The sequence below is a fragment of the Pygocentrus nattereri genome, chromosome 21 (genome assembly GCF_015220715.1).
Source record: "Pygocentrus nattereri isolate fPygNat1 chromosome 21, fPygNat1.pri, whole genome shotgun sequence".
Classification (NCBI taxonomy): Eukaryota; Metazoa; Chordata; class Actinopteri; order Characiformes; family Serrasalmidae; genus Pygocentrus; species Pygocentrus nattereri.
In genome coordinates, this window is record NC_051231.1 from 7,252,721 (window position 1) to 7,272,621 (window position 19,901).

A 19,901-nucleotide genomic window follows, 5' to 3' on the forward strand; every position below is an offset into this window, starting at 1 on the left:
ATGAGTGTAAAGCAGACACATCCAAATTATTGTCTGCGGTTTAAATGATTAGGTTGAAAAACTGTATTGCTAACTAATTGAAGAGCTGATTCAATAGTTCAGGTAAACTTTATTCTCAGCTGCTTCGTGTACAAGAAATAACGTGAGCGCGTAAGCAGAAAGGACTGTTGTTAATTAATCATAATGTTATTGTGTGTGTGTGTGTGTATACATTTTATTAGGTATACCTTGCTAGTAAAAGATAGTAAAAGATTTCAGAACTGCCTTAATTCTTCATGGCACACTTTCAACAAGGTGTTGGAAATGTTCCTCAGAGATTTTGTTTATTTATTTGAGTTACTGTTGCCTTTCTATCATCTGGAACCAGTCTGCCCATTCTCCTCTGACCTCTCACATCAACAAAACATTTTCATCCATACAACTGCCGCTCACTGGATACTTTCGCTTTTTCTGACCGTTCTCTGTAAACCCTAGAGATGGTTGTACGTGAAAATCCCAGTAGATCAGCAGTTTCTGAAATACTCAGACCAGCCCGTCTGGCACCAAGAACCATGCCACGCTATAACACGTAAACATTGCATAGATGCTATAAAAATTGGACTCGCTGGGGTCCAGGCAAAATACAACTTGTGGAATCCAGGTGTGCTTCCCAACTGTAGATGGGTTATATTACTATAGCTTATGCTAAAGAAAGTCAGCATGTTCTGACTGGCCTGCAGCTTGCGTGTCAGCACACAGCACATTTATAATGGAGGGTTTGGGTCCAAGGTAGGATTAACTGCACTCAGGCGCATGCCTCGGTCATGTCCAGGTCAGGTTTAGCAGTCTAAATGTCTTTATACACTGAATTCACAAACTCATTAACAACATTCACTGCTGATTTATATACATCTGCATAAAGTTGGGTTCTGTAGTTCACTGGGCAGTTCAAAATGAGTAGTAGAGGTCTGCAGGGTCCCGCCACAGTATCTTGCCGCATTTTCAGTGTTGTGTGTGGGAGCGGGTGGGAAGCCACTCCTGCAGGCGGGAGCGGGCCAAAGCATGTATTAAGAGAAATCTCGTAAATTAATGAAAAGCCTAATAAAGTAGAGCAATCACTAAATCATTATATAAACAATATAAAAGGCTAACAGTAAAACAATAAAAATGAATTAGGTCATTCTAAAGAGTTGGGAAGCTATCGATCACGTGAACAACATGCAAATTCTCTTGTCTTACAGAGATGGCTAAGCCTTCAGTCCGACGGCCACAGCTGCCCAGCAAAACACCACAAATAACCATTCTGTGGTTTGATGCTTGTGTTTACTGGGAAGAATGCTGTGTTGTGAAGTTACTTACAGTGAACCTGATGACCATGACTGTTCTGTTATTTCAGGAGAGAATAATGAATTTGTGAATAAACCATGTCAGATATTGGATGCCACCTCGACTTGGTGGAATTGTGCAGGTGGGAGTGGGATGATGCCAAGAAATCAACATTTATAGAATGTAGAATTAGGTACTACATCTACCTGGATTAGCATTACACTCACTCACTCATCATCTAAACCACTTTTCCTCCAAAGTCTCAGGGGGTGCTGGAGCCCATCCCAGCGCTCTTTGGATGGAATGCAGGAAACATGCTGGACAGGTCATTAGCATTACAGAAAAATGAAGTGCAGTAAAATGAATAAAATGCAAACATTTTAGCGCAGTGGTGCTGAAACCTTCTGCTCTTTCAGCATACAAACATCATCAAATAATGGTTTAAAATCTCGGCCAAATCTAAACATCTAAATGTTTCTATACAAATGTATTGACTATGTAAAGGGCATTAAATGTGGATGAGCAGAGTTGAGTTCTAGTACAGAGTGCAAAGGGCTTATGAGAGTGTCTGTCAGGGGCTAGCGTGCGAGAGCGAGAGGGATTCACTACGTTACTCATCACACTCCCCGGGGGGAGCAGACGGCAGTGTAAACACCAGCGACCCGTCAGAGCGTGTGTGTCTCATGAGGTGAATCTTTTATCCTGAGCTTTCTCCCTTAGAGCCAGACCTGACTAACAGATGTGATGCTCATTGACATCATCCTTGTAAAGCTTATCAGACTGTAAGCTATCTCGCTGCTGTCCCGGCACCCGCGCTGTAGGGCTTCTTCTAAATGACGCTTTGCACACACTCATTTTCACCGTCAGCCAATAGAGTTCAGACATTTCAATAACACGGTATGCAGCAGCCTAGTGGACCATGCCAAACTATAATATCCCTATCAGCAATGCTTTTTTGAGCCGTTGATTCAGTCTTTGATTTAACTTTGGTGATGATGTGCAGCACTAACTCAGCTGATATGCCACCAGCAGTACTGACTGCACTTGTACACACTGGTCAGTTTTATTTATGCAGAATATTTTAAATTCGAGGTCCCATCAAACACAATATAAATAATATCCAGCTTAAAAAAGACTGATTAAACAGAGTCTGAGAACAGTCTGGGCATGGCCTAATATTCTAATGAGCATGCTTGATTGACATCAAGTCCAGAACTCCCACCCTCCTCAGTCAGATGCAGAACTAAACAGAGCAATGCAAGTGGGGAGAAATGAGGGAAATGGTGTTTATGCAGGTGACATTGCAGACCTAATTGTGTCCATATTTTCCAGCTTTTATGGGGTGACATATTAAAGTAGGTGAGGTTTTTATTCACTTTCCTGCTGGATGTGCATCCAGGGAATGCTGGTGCGGCTGGCTGAACAAACAGTCAGACAGCCGGACAAACAAATACACAGACAGACAGAAGAGCCAGCTTGTTAGCTCAGTTATGCTTTTTAGTTTAGCTATCGCTTGGTTGTTTGCTTTCTCTGTAAATTTCTCCATTTCGAACACAGAGAGAGTGAAGAGGATCACAGTTTTGTTAAAGCTGTTTGGGTTTGTCAGCCCACATAAACATTGTGACTGGTGAGGACACTGATTACATAAGCATGACCCATGATTTAGACTAGCCCAGTTGGGTTTGGACAAATATTCACAGAACATACTTACTTGTACATGTATATTGTGTGCCCATGAGAGCCTACTTTGTACTGATCTTTACTGCACAGTTTATCAGCCTCCCTCTATACTATACATCATTGGTCAGTACTGCTGTTGACCAGGTATTATTTGGATGGTGGACTATTCTCAGCACAGTAAGACTAACATGGAGGTTTTTACATCACTGCTAGGCCGACGGAGGTCGACCATTCAGAAATATAAAGCTAAATGACAACTGATGAAAATCTAGAGAATGTCTAAAATTGTGCATCAGCAAATGGGCTACAGTCTTTACCAATAAGGTGGAACAAGGTAAGATTTTCAAATAAAGTGGCCAGTGTACAGCAATGCTTTACAGCGATGTGTTATAAACGCTATTTCTTTGTCTTTTAAGCCGAAAACCCACTGAAATAATGAGGCCGTATCTGCTCAATCTTGAATTCCAGGGAGAGACTATTATCTCCTCCCTTTCTCGAGCTGTCAGATTTTATACTATTTCAAGCACAGCTAATGTAGATAGCTCGTTTATAACTAGTGTTGTTTTGATTTATAGAATCCCTGCTTTTACAGAGTCCTGACGGGAAACCACATTAATTTTAAGAGTGAGATCTAAAGTGAAACTCCTCTTTTCAAAAGCTTGGCCTCAGTGGTTGATGTGTATAAACAGGCTTTGTAGTGCCAAACTCTACCTCTTTTAAATGGACAGAGCTGAGATCCTCTGTGCTGACTCAAGCTCTGAAATGGAGCATCATTAATCCTTAAATGCATACCTCTGGTCACCAGTGACCCGTGACCTCACTCTCCCTTTATTTTTTTCAAATAAGCGACAAAATTTCAACAACACATCAAAAGTCGGTTTCTGACCGCAGAGCCACTCTTGTCTGGATATTTTTGTGCGGTGGTCTGCTCTCAACCTAACATGAGTAAAAGCCCCAGCAACACTGCTGTGCCTGGGACCATACACTACTCCCCATGTCTCAAACACAAGGCTTGCAGGCCAAGTCAGGCCCGTGGCACAGTCCTTTTTGGCCAGCAAGATTATTTAAATTTTCTATTAATGTAAGCCTATTTCACCATGAACTGTACTACAGTTCCCAGTATGCACTGCAATGTAACGTGCTCCCACCTCCTCCCCAACAACAATAAATGGGACAGGACAACAAAAACAAAAAAAATATGCCAGGTGTCTACTTGAAGGAATTTGCAGTTTTAAAAAACCTACTGTATATTAGGGACATTTGAAGAGGTTAAACTGTTTTTTGCAGCTAATGTAGTCTATTATTTTACAAAAAACTAATTTTATTTAATTATGTTTTTATTTAAAACACCCCTGCACTACTCATTACAACACACTACTATGTCAGTGTCACTGCTGTACTGAGAATGATCTACCACCCAAATAATATCTAGTCGACAGCAGTCCTGTGATCAAAAACTGACCAATGATGAATGGGTCTCTGACAGATTGTGCAGTAACAGATGGGCTACCATCTGTAATAGTACACCTATATTGGGAAATATAAGGTAAGTGCTCCTAATAAAATGGGCTTTTTGCTATCTTCAATCAAACACTTTGACAGTTTTACAGTATTATAGCAGTTTGTAGATTTGTGTTAAATATAACCCCCGTGCTTTTAGACCTCTGGAGTCATATGTCATTCTGTACTCAAGGTCATGCCCATATAAACTCTAGGTCAAGACAGTTTTTGCCTATGGAAAAAAAAATGAATAGCATTTTTTAAACATTGTTTCTATCAGACTCATTGATAAACAAAATTGTTCCAAAACTGATTCATCCCATGTTATGGAGCAGTCATGTGCTGGAGCTTGGGGAACCAGTGGACCAGTGGAACCACTGGTTCAATCCCCAGAGCCAACAGTATGTGCCTGAAGTGCCCTTAAGCAAAGCACCTAACCCCCAACAACTCCCTGGTTGCTGTAGGTGGGGCTGCACACCTCTCTGCCCACCCCTCAGTGTGTTCACTGCCCCCTAATGTGTGTGCATTCACTAGTGTGTATGTGATGTTTCACTGCACAAATCTAAATGCGAAGGTGAAAACCCGTTGTAACTTAACATTGTCCCCTGAGTGTCACTAGATCCTATGAATTATGAGACTGTTAGGAGTCAAATCAGAATATTACTGAACACAAGCTACAAGCAGACTGACACTCCTGTCCATTGAAATAACATTGCATGAAAGTAAGTCCACTACTAAAGTTCTATATACAAACTACAGCTATATAATACTACCACCAAAGCAATGTAACTTTTCGAAAATGTAATTTTTCCCATGAAAAAAATAGTTTAGACCTAGAGTTCCCAGCATAGCCACGACTGCGATCACAGAATCATGACGCAACTTCAGAGGTCTATCACTCGAAGTGTGCTCGAACAGTTGGGGATTCATCCATGCAGTTATGGGTTAATCAGCTAAAAGAGATTCTGGGACGTCTGGAGAGGAGATAAAGGCATCTGTCCTGTTGACCCAGATTGAGAGCGACTGATGTTTGTTTGTAGACCACAGCAAAGGCAGCAGTGCCATTTCGCACTGCTCTTTGAAGGGAGCTGTACAAAGCTGAACTCCGTCAGCAAACATCAATCCTAACCTCTACCTCCCTGCGCATGGCCCACATTACCGAGCCATTCTTTGCTTTTTTGCCCACCCGTCTTTCTGATTCTTTCTTTCCCCCTGTCATTCTGTCTCCGCTGTTATCACTGCCCTGCCCTTGTCCTAGCACGTGCCTGTGTCCTTCAAGGTCATAATTTTATCAGTATCATGAGTAATAAAGAAATGTGGCGGAGCATTTCAGCACTGATGTATCTCTATTTGTTGTCAGTTATTTTGAGCTGTTGTCGGATTTTAGCTCAGGCAGCACTCGACTGTGGCCATGTTCGTTGTCAGTACTGGCTTGTTTTCAGACTTGAGCATTCACATCATTCACAAGTAGAGAAATTGATGTAAATTTTTAATGTGACCCTTCATTGCAATGTTTCCTTTAACATTTCCTTTATACGTTATCGTCTTCCTTATAGTTCATTAGGAGAATGTCACAGGAAACCTTCATGGATTTTTTAAACAGCTATTCGCGTTAGTTAACTCTGCACCCAATCAATTGTCTTTCTTTTTTTTTCCTTTTGGTTGTTCGATGCACCAGATGTTTACTGGCCTTTTCATCTCCACAGCAGTGTCTTCACAATTTCCATGCAGGAGACTGAGGCTCAATAGAAAAATTGAACCCTTACATAATGTGCTCATAGATTTCCAATCAAGGGGAGAAGAAGACAGGGGACCGATGTAGATCACAGCTTTGAGAAACAGAAGCGCATCAGGGGGTTTTATTCTACCACATCAAAGGCCTACTTTGCTTCCTTTTCTCCCTTTTAGAGGAGCGTAATGCTAACGTCACCTGGTCAGGCTGCAGCTCCAGCAGCTTTTAGAAGTTCAGTCTTTCTTTCAAGTTTCAACAAAGCTTAAGGTGAAGTAACACAGCTTCGAACACTCTCTCTGATTAGCTGATCTACGAGAGTTTCTAAGTTGAATAATGTCATTTCGTCTTTCGGCTCTTATCCGTTGTTGACCTGATGTCCAACTAACCTCATTTTTTTGCCTAGGATTAATTTGTGAAAACAGATTTTCACTATGATCTCATATGCGTCATAAAGTTTTGAATACAGTGTTAGGGCTGATTAGAGCTGCATATATTAACATTGCATATTTGTTGGTATACACAGTGTTTGTGACATGCCTTGCAATATTAAAATGAATTTTATCATAATATGCATCTAATATGTCTTTTTATTATACAGGGAGATTCACTCGAAAGAGGCCCTGAATATTCTGTTGTAACTCCTGTAAGGATGAAGGTACCTGAACCAAAAAAATATGCTACATACTGACGTGTGTGTAATCGATTGACATGTGTGTAATCGATTGCATTACATGCTTGTAGTGATCTTTGTGCTGGAAGCGGTCTTCATTTTCTTCCAGACGCATTTGTATGTGGCTCTCCGTGTTCCTGAATGTGTTGTCAAGCATTAGAGAGATTAAACTTCGCAACAGCTGTCCAGCACCTACCTCATCGCTCTGACTCAGGGACATCCTGGCTTGTTCGAAGCTCCATATACTTCGGAGCACATTGCATGTTGTTTTGTTCAGATTGCTTTGTTTCTTCGAGAGTTATTACAGAATATTCGGGACCTCTTTCGAGTGAATCTCCCTGTGAAATGCGTCTGTATTGTGTATAATTGTGACCAAAAAAGTAGATTTTCCAAAACACAGATACAAAAACAAATCTGGAAGGCCTATTTATTTATTTGAAAGAAAAAAAAAACAGATTGTGGTAAATTCATTGTTAGATTTTGTTTGGAAAAAATGGGCTAAATTCTTAAAATTCCTTATAAAAAATTATCCAAATCTATTTTTTTGCCCATGTTATCCAGGTGGGTACTGCAAAGAAAGCTCTCCCATTGGTTAGAAATTCTTTACTGTAAGAATCACTGTAAAACTGTTCACTGTAAAAAAAAAAAAAAACAAAATAAATAAATAAATTAATAAAAATTTTGAAAATCTGGAATGGTTAAAAATTCATGAATCGCCCTTAGCTTAGTGCTAACATTCTGCTGGACTCAAAAGGGTGCTAGCAGAAACAAACATTGCTGTAAAGGTTTATGGGCCAAACTGAAGTCCCAGATCTAATTTCTCACTGACAAAATGTTGTGATTGTTTAGTGGGTTTCTTTGTATATTGCAGCCTTTTACAATATCAGTACTGGGAACAATGTACTGTGCAGCTCTAGTGAGGTGATAGTGCTTGCATGTAGGTTTTAAAGGTAGATTGCGACAGTATCATAAACTGTATTTTGCTCTTTGGGAGATTAGCTTTATGATCTTATCTAGGTCAGCATTTTCTGATCTTAGTCCTAGATTACTCTTCACCTTTTGGTGTTTTCCTTGCTCATGGCACACCTGACTCAACTCATAAGCTAGTTATCAAGCTATTTGTTAGCTGAATGTAGTGTTCTAGAGACGGAAAACACCAGTGCATGGGACTTTGGATTACAAGGATTACTCATTGCTGTCATATCAGAATATCATCAAAATCTCAAAATCAGTTTTCCATTTTTTCCAGTTTTTGTTTTTCGTTTCGCACCATTTGAACAAGGCAATCGCCCTTTACATTGTTTGAAGATTTCATGATAAACAGACCAAATAATCTGGACATGAAGATACAATATAGTGCAAACATTTGATTTAATTTACTGTAAAAACAGCCATTAAATTCTGAGATTAGCTACCAGGCTCTTGTTTATATAGAGGGAAAAAAAGATTTAAAACTACAGAGAAAATGAAACTTCTAATATCCATACAGGACCTGATAGGCCATGAAAATTGTCTCCATCAGATAAACAGCACTTAAAGCTTTCATCTTTGAGAGAGAGGAGAAAATCAAGATGCTTTAGATCTGAAAAAATAACCCAGCGCTGTGGGTCTGAAAGGATGTGTAGCTGTCAAAAAGCCTCACTAAGAAAAGGAGACGGACACATCAGACAAAGAAGCTGAACAATGGACTGACCACCCTAGAGTCCAGACCTCGACATCACTGAATGTGGTTGGAATTATTTGGACTGTGAGAAATGCAATCAGCTTCTAAGACTGAATTTCAGAGATGTGGAAAAATACCCAATCAGATTTATGTGAAAAACTGAAAGTGAGTCTCCTAGAAAGAACAGAAGCTGTAATAAAGTGTGGACACAAAAGTACTGAAAATATTAATATTATATTTAGTTATTGAGGCTTCTGTCTTTTTTTCTGATGCTGGGAAAATTAATAGCTTGTATTTAATGGCCATTTTGACTGGATGTTAAATGAATGAAATGCCAGTATCTGCGTTTTGCACAGTTTGTAAAATGTTTTCTTTGTCCTATAAAGTTACCCTTTCAGTGATAAGAGGTTTTGTTATGACAGTCATATGTCTTATACGCAGTGCATGCCAAAGGCTTCAGTTTATATGACAAATAATGTAACTTACATTAATAATCAAGGTGAAGTAAAACCCAGGATGCCCTGTTCAAACATCCACAGGTGACCTATGGCTCTCAGCTGATACTAACATCTGACCATAATTACTTCTTTGATAGGTTGCTTTTATCTTTGGGATAATAGCCAGTTATGAGCAGTAAAAGTAAACAACATTCAGGGCACAGGTCAAAGAGAGACAATGAATTCCTGATACTGAGGCCCCATAAATAAAATGCAACTGTCGGAACAAAACCTCGTTTCTCCATTTTTGTCATATTTCTGTTTTTGACATAATTTGAAAATGCCTTTTGCCCTTTGTATTGTTTGTAAATTTCATGAAGTATGGACCACAAGAAATGACCCAAAATTACTTGGAAAAAATTCAGGTTCCATTAAAAGTAAAGTATCTTTTTTCCATCTCCTGTAAAGTTATCAGGTTCAGGTAAACGCTTGAATTTGTACTTATCTAGTTCAGTGCATTCTGTCTTGATAGTTGGTTCTTCTGAGCAAAACCAGTAAAGACTTCCAATGGTGAAAAAATTAGTTAAAACCACCCATTTGAAAGGTTTCTCAAGGAACCAACAGTGGTTCTACTATGGCATGGTTTGAGCATGTAGGTGCAAATGGAACTAAATAGATTATTGCACACTTTAAGGTTTCCATGCTGAGCCATTTATGACTAAGTGTTGAGATGCTATCTTGTATATGTTGTTCGCTGACTCTTTCTCATCTTCACATTGACGTCTTCAGAGGAATGGTTAAATGTGTGGGTGTCTAGCTTATAATTAGTTTGAGAATTTTAACTTCTGAATCATGTGGAGTGAGTTTGCCTGAGTGAACAGATTTAGTAACATAATGTGTAAATAAATGAAGTTCACAGGGTCATGTGGTAGAAGGACAAATGAATGAGCTTTGAGTAGCTAACAAGAAGCACTCGAGAGACTTTACTCTCTGCTCTTAGTGGCTCTATAAGTTTTATTTCTGTACCTTAGACAACTGGGTTACCTCATAGCAGCAGCCTTGTTTCTGTCAAATAGCTAGGGGTCATCATTTTCAGTGTGGTTGAGGTCATTTCCTCTTGCATTGTCTGGTGCTTTTATTAGCTTCCCAGCTGAAGTCACTCTTGTGTTGACCCAGACTAAACCATATAGGCTAACTCATTTGAAAAGGCAAGCTTCTCTTCACAATGTGTCAACGTTTCACAATAAATGGACCAATTGGTTTTTTGTTCAGGAATTTCTTTAGAAGAACATTTTTCAGTAACACTTTATAATGATAAGCTCCTATAAAAATAAACTTAATCAGTATGTAATAGACACAACATATTGTTCAAAATACATTATGAAGTTGTAACTTTGTGGTAAGGGGTGAAATTAATTATTTAGATTTCTAAATCTCAAAGTAATTACTGATTATTCATATATCTCTAAGTAAATTTTGAATTCAAATTATACCATTTTCTAATTCATATGTAGTTATTCTAAACTTATGAACAGTCATCAATTAGATAATTCATTAAGTCTTTTTTTTGTTGTTGTTTACTAAAGTTATCATTTGAGATTTTTTTCAAATGTAATGCCATATTCCTTGAAATATTTTTGATTTTCTCTTATGTCAATCCTGTGATTAAAAAATTCCAATAAGCCTAGAAGGAGGTTATGCCTCAGCAAAATATGTAATGTGATTTTTAATATCATTTGAATGTCACCACACTGAAAACATGCATGCTCAATTTCTCTATGTCATCAGCATCTCCATCTCCATCTCAGTGCTGACTCTGGTTGTTTAAGCATTCTCATTCTGCTGGGCATCACATCTACATTTAATACAAATGCCTGACTTTGCTGGAGCACCCGTGTAGTCTTGTGGGTGCTGGCGGCTTCATTCTGTCTTGGTCTCACCTGAGTAATCGGCAGCAGTTTGTGATAGCTAATTAGACGCAGTCAGCCTCCAACTACTGTCACTTTTGATGTTCCACAGGTGTCAGTAGTTGGACCACTTTTATTTAGTGTTTTATAGGTTTCTTACATTATTTAACATCATATTTACATCTGTACAAAGTGTGATATTCCATCTAGCTTGAATAGATTTAACAATTCTTTGAAGGATATTAAATCATGGACTAATAGTAGGGCAGTAGTTAGTAGTAGTTGTCTTTTTAGGAATGAATATTGTTGCTACATAATTGCTTTATCAGATTCTGTAATTGCTTAAAATTATGGGTATTTACATTTGATTCCACTTTGTATGGATTTTAATGTGTGTGTAAATCACTTCAAGCTCTTGGAGAATCTGTATATTAATAAAATGTTTTATTGTTATTATTATCAGGTATTTTTCAAACATGTACAAAGACCATGTACAACTAATAAAACCCTGACTGGTGAACGCTATGAGTTGAACAGTGGTTGTAATAGTGAGTGCAATTTAAGTAGTCCACTGACTCCAATTTAGACTTTAAGTAAACTAATAGACCACCCAAGTCCCTGTTGTTGATTTTAAGCACGCCATCCACAGGTACTTTCAGACACAAAGCAGATTCCCACCCTCTTGGTATTGTTTATGCTGTTTACCATAGAGGTCAAACACAGTGCTTCCCTTTACTGCTGAATTCACACAGTTGGACCTCTATGGATGTTGATGTCGGTGGGATGCCGCACCGTGTTTATTAGCATTCTAATGCACTTTGTGACTGCTTCAATAAACAAGCTGCTACAAGCTAAGGCTAGTAGCAACAAACAGTAATGAGGTTTGAACCTATAAGAAATGCATAGAGTACTGTAGGCCCCAATCACACAAAATGTACCATGTTTAGTATTAAGGGTTTAATGGTGGTGCTGGTTTTATGCTCTTATTATAAGATTCATATGGGCTCTGTGGATGTTAATGTGACTGATCTGTAGTACATTGTCTAGAATGGTTAATTTAGACAATGGTGGTGTATTATATTAATTTACAGTGTATTGTGCCATACACTGTACAGTAGTAGTACCTTGAATTTCATCCATTATTTATGTTCATTTTTGTAGATACCACTATAAGCAAGTATGACTTGATATTATTTGAGGCAAGCACTTTGAGGCTATTAGCTTCTATTACCCATTAGCTGTGTTAGCCCTGTTGCACCAAAACAAAATAAGCTCCAGCCACCAAACAGTTGCTTTAAGAATTATGATTAATAATAACAAGGACTGATAATTGTATTTTGTTGGTTTAGTCACTTTGTCAGTTTATGTCATTTTGATTGGTAGCAGTTCCAGTAATGCATTTCCAGAAGTGTATTGTAATAGAAATATGAGGCCCAGTGCTTTGGGTCATGTACTTGACTCAAATGTAGCACGCTTCCAGATTAATGCTCACTATAGCATGAGGCTGGAAAGTAATGTGATCTTGGAAAGTTATATGTGGTTTCCTTCTATGTCGTGTCTCTAATTAACATTCTTAAGTAGCACTCTTTTTCCTCTTCTACCCCCTACACGGATCTTTTTCTGGCTCAAAGACACACATACACACACGCAAGCACACATGCACACTGCAGAAGAGTGTGACCTTCCTTCTAATTAAATCTCTTTGTGTACCCTGTTATCATTTTGGGCCTTACAAAATTTAGAATTTAAAAAAAGTGGATCTTAGTTCTCTCTTCTGTAAAGTCACTGAGAACAACTGAGATATATGATATGAATATACAAAGTAATATGTTTGGTGAAAAATATCATTTTAAACAAATTTTCGCCAGTTGCAGTCTATCAGTCAGGACATGTTTGGTGCAGGAGTTTGATACTCCTTTAGTTTTGCACTGGAACTATGAGGCTAATGTATCTAACACATAATGGGCAAACGTACCTAAAGCTGCACTGTTAGAAATAAAGGTTCTGAAAATAGAACCTGTTAGAAATGCAGGTACATTTTTTGTTCATCAAGGTACAAACAATGTTAATTGTACCTTCAAAGGTACAACAGTGGTTTTATGGTCTAGTTGTGAACCTTAAATAGGTTTTCCCAGGTGAAAAGTACAGATTTGTAATTATACATAACCTAACGTTTTAAAATAGAACAGTAATATAAAGTGCCTGGAGACGAGACGGGGTGTGTGGAGTCAATTTAGAAAATATCATTTCAATGAATTATGGTACAATTGTTTCTTAACTAATGGTACTGAGATGTACCCTTGAGGGTACCACCCCAGTGACAAGAGGGGTACAGCCCCAGTGACAGCTTTGTACCTTTTTTTTTTTTTTAGAGTCTATGTAAGTTTTTTTTGTTGTTGTTAAAGCTAAAAGATGTAGCATTACCGACTCTTACTGGGGAAAAACTTTCTAAAATATGGTGTGTGTGCTCTTCTGAGTCGTCCTGTAAAGACCAAAAGATTAATATAAAAGTCAGAAACATCAAGTCAGATTAATGGGAGTTTTTTGGGCCATGTCATACTTTTAACTTATTAACATCACAGATACAGCCTCAAAAAGAAGGTTCAGCTGTTTGGGTCTCAAATGCAAAATCCAGAATACATTGAAGAGATATGATGAAAATAGTAAATAGGGCATGATTCATTATCACCCACCTCTAATTCTTTGGTGATATGAAGCTTAAGTCATTTTTGTCTCCAGCTTCTCTTTCAGATTTTCCCATTCCACCTTAAATGGTGCAGCAGTAATATTCTGGTGGTAGAACAGGAATTTATGCTAGTTATGAAGAAAACGACCATAATACATTGAAGCGACATTAAACTAAGATAGTACAGTCGTTATCATAATTTTTAACGAAGAAAAACTTACATTTGTGTGTTTCTTTGGTCACGCACACATTTTTCCGGTTTTTCTTTTTTCTCTCATAACACTCCGTTTGGAGTGACCCTCTGAAAAACATCCGTTTGGAGGGCCAACACTTCACCCTACCCCTCTATCTCAACAAAAATTGGGACACCCTATCCCTAGACATGAATGTGCAAAACAGGGCTAAGGGTTAAGTGGTAGGGGCAAGGGGTGAAATGTGATTAGGCCAAAAATTTTCCTCCCTACTTTCTCTGCAATTACACATTTCCACCAGAGAGGTCTCCAATTTCCCAAAACTACATTCACTGCATTCCATTCCACAGGGTCCCTAAGCAGTGCTGTAATATTACCTACACGCTGGAGCACAGGATGTTGGTTATGGGAGCTTCAGTTGATTAAATACCTTCATTTGGAACAAACAACACACATCTTAATGAGACATGCAATGACTGATGGGTAAACTTTCCTGCAACTTCCTCCGAAATGATGAACCATTGTTTACGACTCCTCTGCAGCTTGAAGTACCCTTACAATGGAACATTTCCATTCCCTATGGCTTGGAATATCCTGGGCAGTCCACTTTGCAGAGAAGGGGTGACTGATGGCTGCTACTTCAGTGCTATGTACTTTGTCCATTTTGATAGATGATGTTGCAACCAACATAAAAATAAGTCTGTTGGAGACACTTTTGACTCAGACATCTATGTAACTACTGAGGTCATATTATTTCAACACCATAACCACAATAACTTCCACCTAAAGTGTGAATCTAACCAAATGTTCTCTTTCAGGGCCTGATAAATGCTTGTAGTGATTATAGCACACATTCTGCAATACTGGCAAGTGGCTGACCACTGACCAACACGACAAAAAAAGAAACAAAAAATGTTTACAGTGTGCTTATAGTTATCAGCAGCTAATAAATCTTGTCAGCGTACAGTGAGTTGATTAGGTACAGTGCTTTAGGAAATAATCATAATCTCAAATTTGAGGATTTTATTTTGGCCAAACAAATGAAAACATACTGTATTGAAATGGCAATTATATTAATCATAATATATGAATTATTATAAGGAATTAGAATTTTCATCTTTGCTAAATACAGACTCATGGATTTTCTCTTTCTCTCTTTCTGATTCCTTTTTCTACTCATGCACTAGATTAGACTGAGTTTTCTTGGCATGGGATTAACTACCTTTTTGGATTAAATTTGACACTCCTCACCAACCTTTATTACATAACGAGCCCAATCATTTTTGGCAGCTGTACGGCAATGGAAGTTATTTCCCTCATTCAGTCCCCCCCCCCCCCCCCCCCATTTTTATTTCACACCTTAAGGGCAGGATCTAAAGTAAGTCTATTATTGAGTAATGAAGATATTGCATAACACCAATTTCCTTAGATAAATGCACCATAGCAACTATCCAGTGGGATTTATTTTTGGCTTCATTTATTTGCCAAAAATCACGCCACATACAATACACGTTCCCAGAGCAGGGTTTTCTTTTTCAAGTCACAATTGAGCGTGAACACAAGGGGAGCTGCTTCTCCAACATTTCTTCTGAAATAGATTCTCTCCTCTTCTGAAAAGGTTTCCCGCTAGATGTTAGAACATTGCATTTGGCATTTGATTGCATTCAGCCACAACAGCATCTGTGACATCAGCACTGATGTTGGATGACTAGTTCTGGATCACAAATGGCACTAACTTATCCTAAACATGCCCAGTGTTGCTTCATCATTCCAATGCATCCCAAAGATGTCCTGTGGTGCTTTATCACTCCAACTCATCCCAAACACATCCAGTGGTGCTTCCTCACTCCAGCTAAGCCGAAAGGTGCCCAGTGTTGCTTCATAATTTTCAACTCATCCCAAACCTATCCAGTGGTGCTTTAACACTCCAACTCATCCCAAAAGTGTCCAGTGGTGCTTTAACACTACAACTCATCCCAAAGGTGTCCAGTGGTGCCTTATCATTCTGACTTACCCAACAGGTGTACTTCATCATTTCTGTTCTTCCTGCAGATGTTCAATGTAGCTTAATCTCTTCAACTCATCTTAAAAGTGTTTAGTGAAGCTCCATCTGTTCAATTGATCCTCAGGGGGTTCCGTGGTACTTCTCACTTCAGCTTAGTAGTAGCTGTAGTAGAGCTTTATCTCTCCAACTCATACCAAATAACAAAGTGGCATCACATCAACTTATCTTAAAGATGTTCAGTGTAAAGGTGTTCAGAAGAGTTCCGTCACTCCAGCTGTTCCTAAATGTGTTGAATAATGTGCTAATAACTCAAACTAACCCGAAAAGAGGTGTTCAATGGAGCGTCCTCCCTCCAACTCATTTTAAAGGTAATCAGTGGAGCTTAATCACTCCATCTCCTCTTAGAAATGCCCAGGGGTGTCCCATCAGGCCCCACAACATGACTGCCCTCATCCTTAGTCTACTAGCAAGAATCTTTGTCACTAGAGATGATCCTTGGAATTGCACTTGACAAACTTGGGTTTGAGTGTGGCTTATCCAAAGTGTCACTTTCTGCTGATTTGCTATGGGTGTGCCTCAAAGTAGCTGAATCCACTAATTAGAAGGGGTGTGTGAACAGTCTATTTAAATATGGTTCTTGTTTGGAAATGTGCACCTCAAGAAAATGCATTTCAGATTGAAGAAACAATGAAGCTACAATCATAAGGATGTTTTTTTAGAAATCCTTCACATGCCTGAGTTTAATATGATGCCCATTAATGGCTAGTTTGTGTTCAGCAGTCACGCTGGACCTGACACCTTAAATAACTAATGAAAACCACAAGATCTACCAGCATCCTGCTTCTTTCTCAATGTTATTCTTAGGTGTTAATGCTCAGTTTCCACCTGCCCACTTACAGACACCAAAAAACCACATGCAGACAGCAGTTAGCTCAACCACAGATCAGACCGAGAAGCCAGAAGTGACGGTAACAGAGCTGCAAGAATTCCACATTAAGCATGGGACCCAAACATCTGTGAAAGGATATAACCATCATGCACTGTGTGCTGCAATGCAGGTCATTAAAATAACAAGTCAAGTACTGCAAGAGCATTTCTGTGAAGAGGACCTTTTTTTTTTTCTCACTGTGGTTGTGCACCCATGATGCTGATTCTGAGTAAGATCAAAAGCAGGAAGGCAGAACTATGAATCATGTTTATGGTTTTAATGGTTTTATACAGAACTAGGTTTACCGAAACAAGGTCACTGAAGCTGAGGCGGTCATTGGAATATGATGGAAGTGAAGAGGTTACACAATCGCCTCATTGAACCACAAAGTCTTATACAGCATATAGAGTACTCTGTAGAGTCTTAGGCCACCTGAGAAAAGTATATTTAAAGCTATTTGTTTGGGGATTGATTGATTATTTACTTGAAAAATTATTTCCTACCCACTCCTTTAGGCAACCCAGTGTGATACCGTTAAATAACCAGTTTGGTGGATCAGTACATCATTGACTCCAAGATGCAACAAATATCTTATGTGGTACGGTGAAAAAAAAAAAGTCCAATGGAATTTGCTTGTTTACAACACTATTGCTATGTCTCAACCAAGTTGGTGCCCTAATATATATAATATATGCAGGACAATAGTCAAAAACTTCTCAGGAAACAGCCTGCGAAATTATCCAGAGAGCCTTAATTCGCTTTTGCCCTCGGGTCATATCGGAACAAAACCTCTTATCTCCAAAATGGTAACCTTACAGGAGAAGGCAAACCTATGTTAGTTTTAATGCAAGTCAATGGAACCAGAATTTTTCCAAGTAATTTTAGGTCATTTCTTCTGGGCCATTCATCATGAAATTTATACATAATGTAAAGAGCAACAGGCATTTTCCAACTATCTAAAAAATGATAAATTACAAAAATGCAGATGCAAAGGTTTTGTTCTGACATTATTTTCCTCCTTGTCTGCTTTCTGGCATTGAAAGCTTTGTGCTGTTTGGAGGTGATATGAGTTGTGCTTACAGAATCCTGTTGGAAATCGGGCTGATTAAAGTGTGATAGAATTAAACCAGTTATAAAGAACAGAGGTCAAGTAAAATGTATTTCTATTGTGTTGATCTTAATACAGATTGTGGTAGACTCAGTAGGCCTGTAAGTCATATTAAGCATTTCTATTGTTATGCGACACAATGGATATTATTAATACATAGCAAAATTATATGTGCATGTCTAATAAATGAAATATCACTTTCAGCCAAGGTGCTTCAATGCAGCCAGGAACAAAGTCTCAAAGTCAAAATCCTAGAGAGGCATAGAATCCGTGCCCCTCTAGAGCTCCCCACTATAAAATTGGCCTGTACTTGCCACTGGTAGCTGAGACAGGGCCTGGATGCCCTGCATGCCCATACTTGATGGACAAGTAGCTGAGTGAGTGTCAAAGCTGCCTGTTTGTTTATGGTCATCGTGCTGGCCAGGCTTGACCCCCATCCCCACCTCGCTCCCCAGCTAGCAGCAGTAGCGCACTTCCAAGGGCCTTGTGGCTGCACAATGGCAGGAACTTTAGGCCAGAACAAAGACTCTTAAAGCTGGGACTAATTTCCTGCTGTTGCCAGCGGCTGGAGCATTAGCTCCCATGATATGGGAGGGGTTTATTTTCACTCTCCTGCTACAATTAGCAAATCATAAAAAAAACAGGCTTACATTGAGTTAGACTTGGCTCTGAGTTTTACCCTGAGGCAGAGCAGAGGAGGCTGCTGGGAACAAAGGCGGGACCTTGCAGGCATGGATGGACACATACATACTCATATCTTTGTTTTACATCCTTCATCCCTCGCTCTATCACTCTCTCCATCTCTCTTTCCCTTTTTCTCTGTCTTTCTCTCTGTCTCACCCATGTTTTCCCCATCTCTCCTTTCTCTCTTGCTCTGCCTCTCACCTGTGCCTTTTCTTTATTCTCTCTCTCATAATGACAATGCTTTCTTTCTTTCTTTCTTAATTCCATTCTTTGTGTCTTCTTTTCTTTCTTTTCTTGTTTTCTTTCTCTCCCTGTCACCCATGCACTCTGTCACTCTGTCTGTCTCTGTCTCTCTGACTTGTGCCTTTTCATCTCTTTCTCTCTGACCATGCTTTTTTCTTAGTTCTGTCTTCTTCTTTCTTTCTCCCACTCTCTTACTTTTTTCTTGTTGTCCTTCTCTCCCTCTCACACATTCATTCTCTCTCTCTTCTCTCTTTCTCTTCTCTCTCTCTCTCTCTTCGCTCTCTCTTCTCTCTCTTCTCTCCCATGTTTCCTCTCCAGCTCACACACACCGAAGTCATTAAATTCTGCAGCAGGAAGACGTTTGTGAGTGTATGTTGTAGTCCAAACAGTCTGTGTCAGTTTAGCAGTAGTGGAAATGGCAGGCCAGCGGTTTCTGGTCCAAACATGAGTCTTCGGCTGCTGTAAAACTGGCGTGCAATCATTTTTGGCAAAAAAAAAGGATTCACATCTGCATGTAGAGCTGCTGGATTTCTGTTTGTGTAGGGCCAATGTTAATGAAGTACTTTAACATTTCGACATTCAATAGCTTAATAATCTTAATAATCTTACTGTTATGGAGCCAGGCCCTTCATTTAGATGTTCCCAGTGCCAAAATGTGCTTGTAAACTGTTTTGTCTCATGCAAAGCAGTGGTATATAAATGTGTGTGTGTGTGTATGATAAATAAACCTTAATACAAACAAAATTAATTATAGTATTTGTTTAAGTGCCATTTGTGGTTTCAGAAGTGCCTGAGGAGGGACACAAAGAGATCGTTTCCAACACGTGTAGTTGGATGCAACGTAAAAGTTGGCAGTGGTTGTTTCGTCTCTGTGGGAGTCGGATGTCTTGTTGGGGAGGAAAAGCATTTGCTCCAGCGAGCGGCGCCCTCGTCTTCCCTCCACCGATTCCCATGAGTTTACACGCTGAGCGACCAGCAGGAGAAGTTTAACCATCCTCGTTTACCGCACGCGTGTTTTCCCACCTGTATTCCTGAAAATCACGCCCGTACTGCGGTTATTGTACCCCTATTCGATACTGTTCTTTTCCCCACCCATTTTCCGGCAAACAGTCGCTCCTCCTGCGCTAGGATTGGCTATTTCCTCCTACAGACCCCGCCCTCC

General features: G+C 39.2%; 1 protein-coding gene across 5 annotated transcripts in view; it reads left to right on the top strand.

Moving 5' to 3' along the window:
* arhgef3 (Rho guanine nucleotide exchange factor (GEF) 3) overlaps nt 1-19,901 on the top strand; it is a 129,099-nt gene that overhangs the window by 80,384 nt on the left and 28,814 nt on the right. The gene's annotated exons all lie outside the window — the stretch shown is intronic.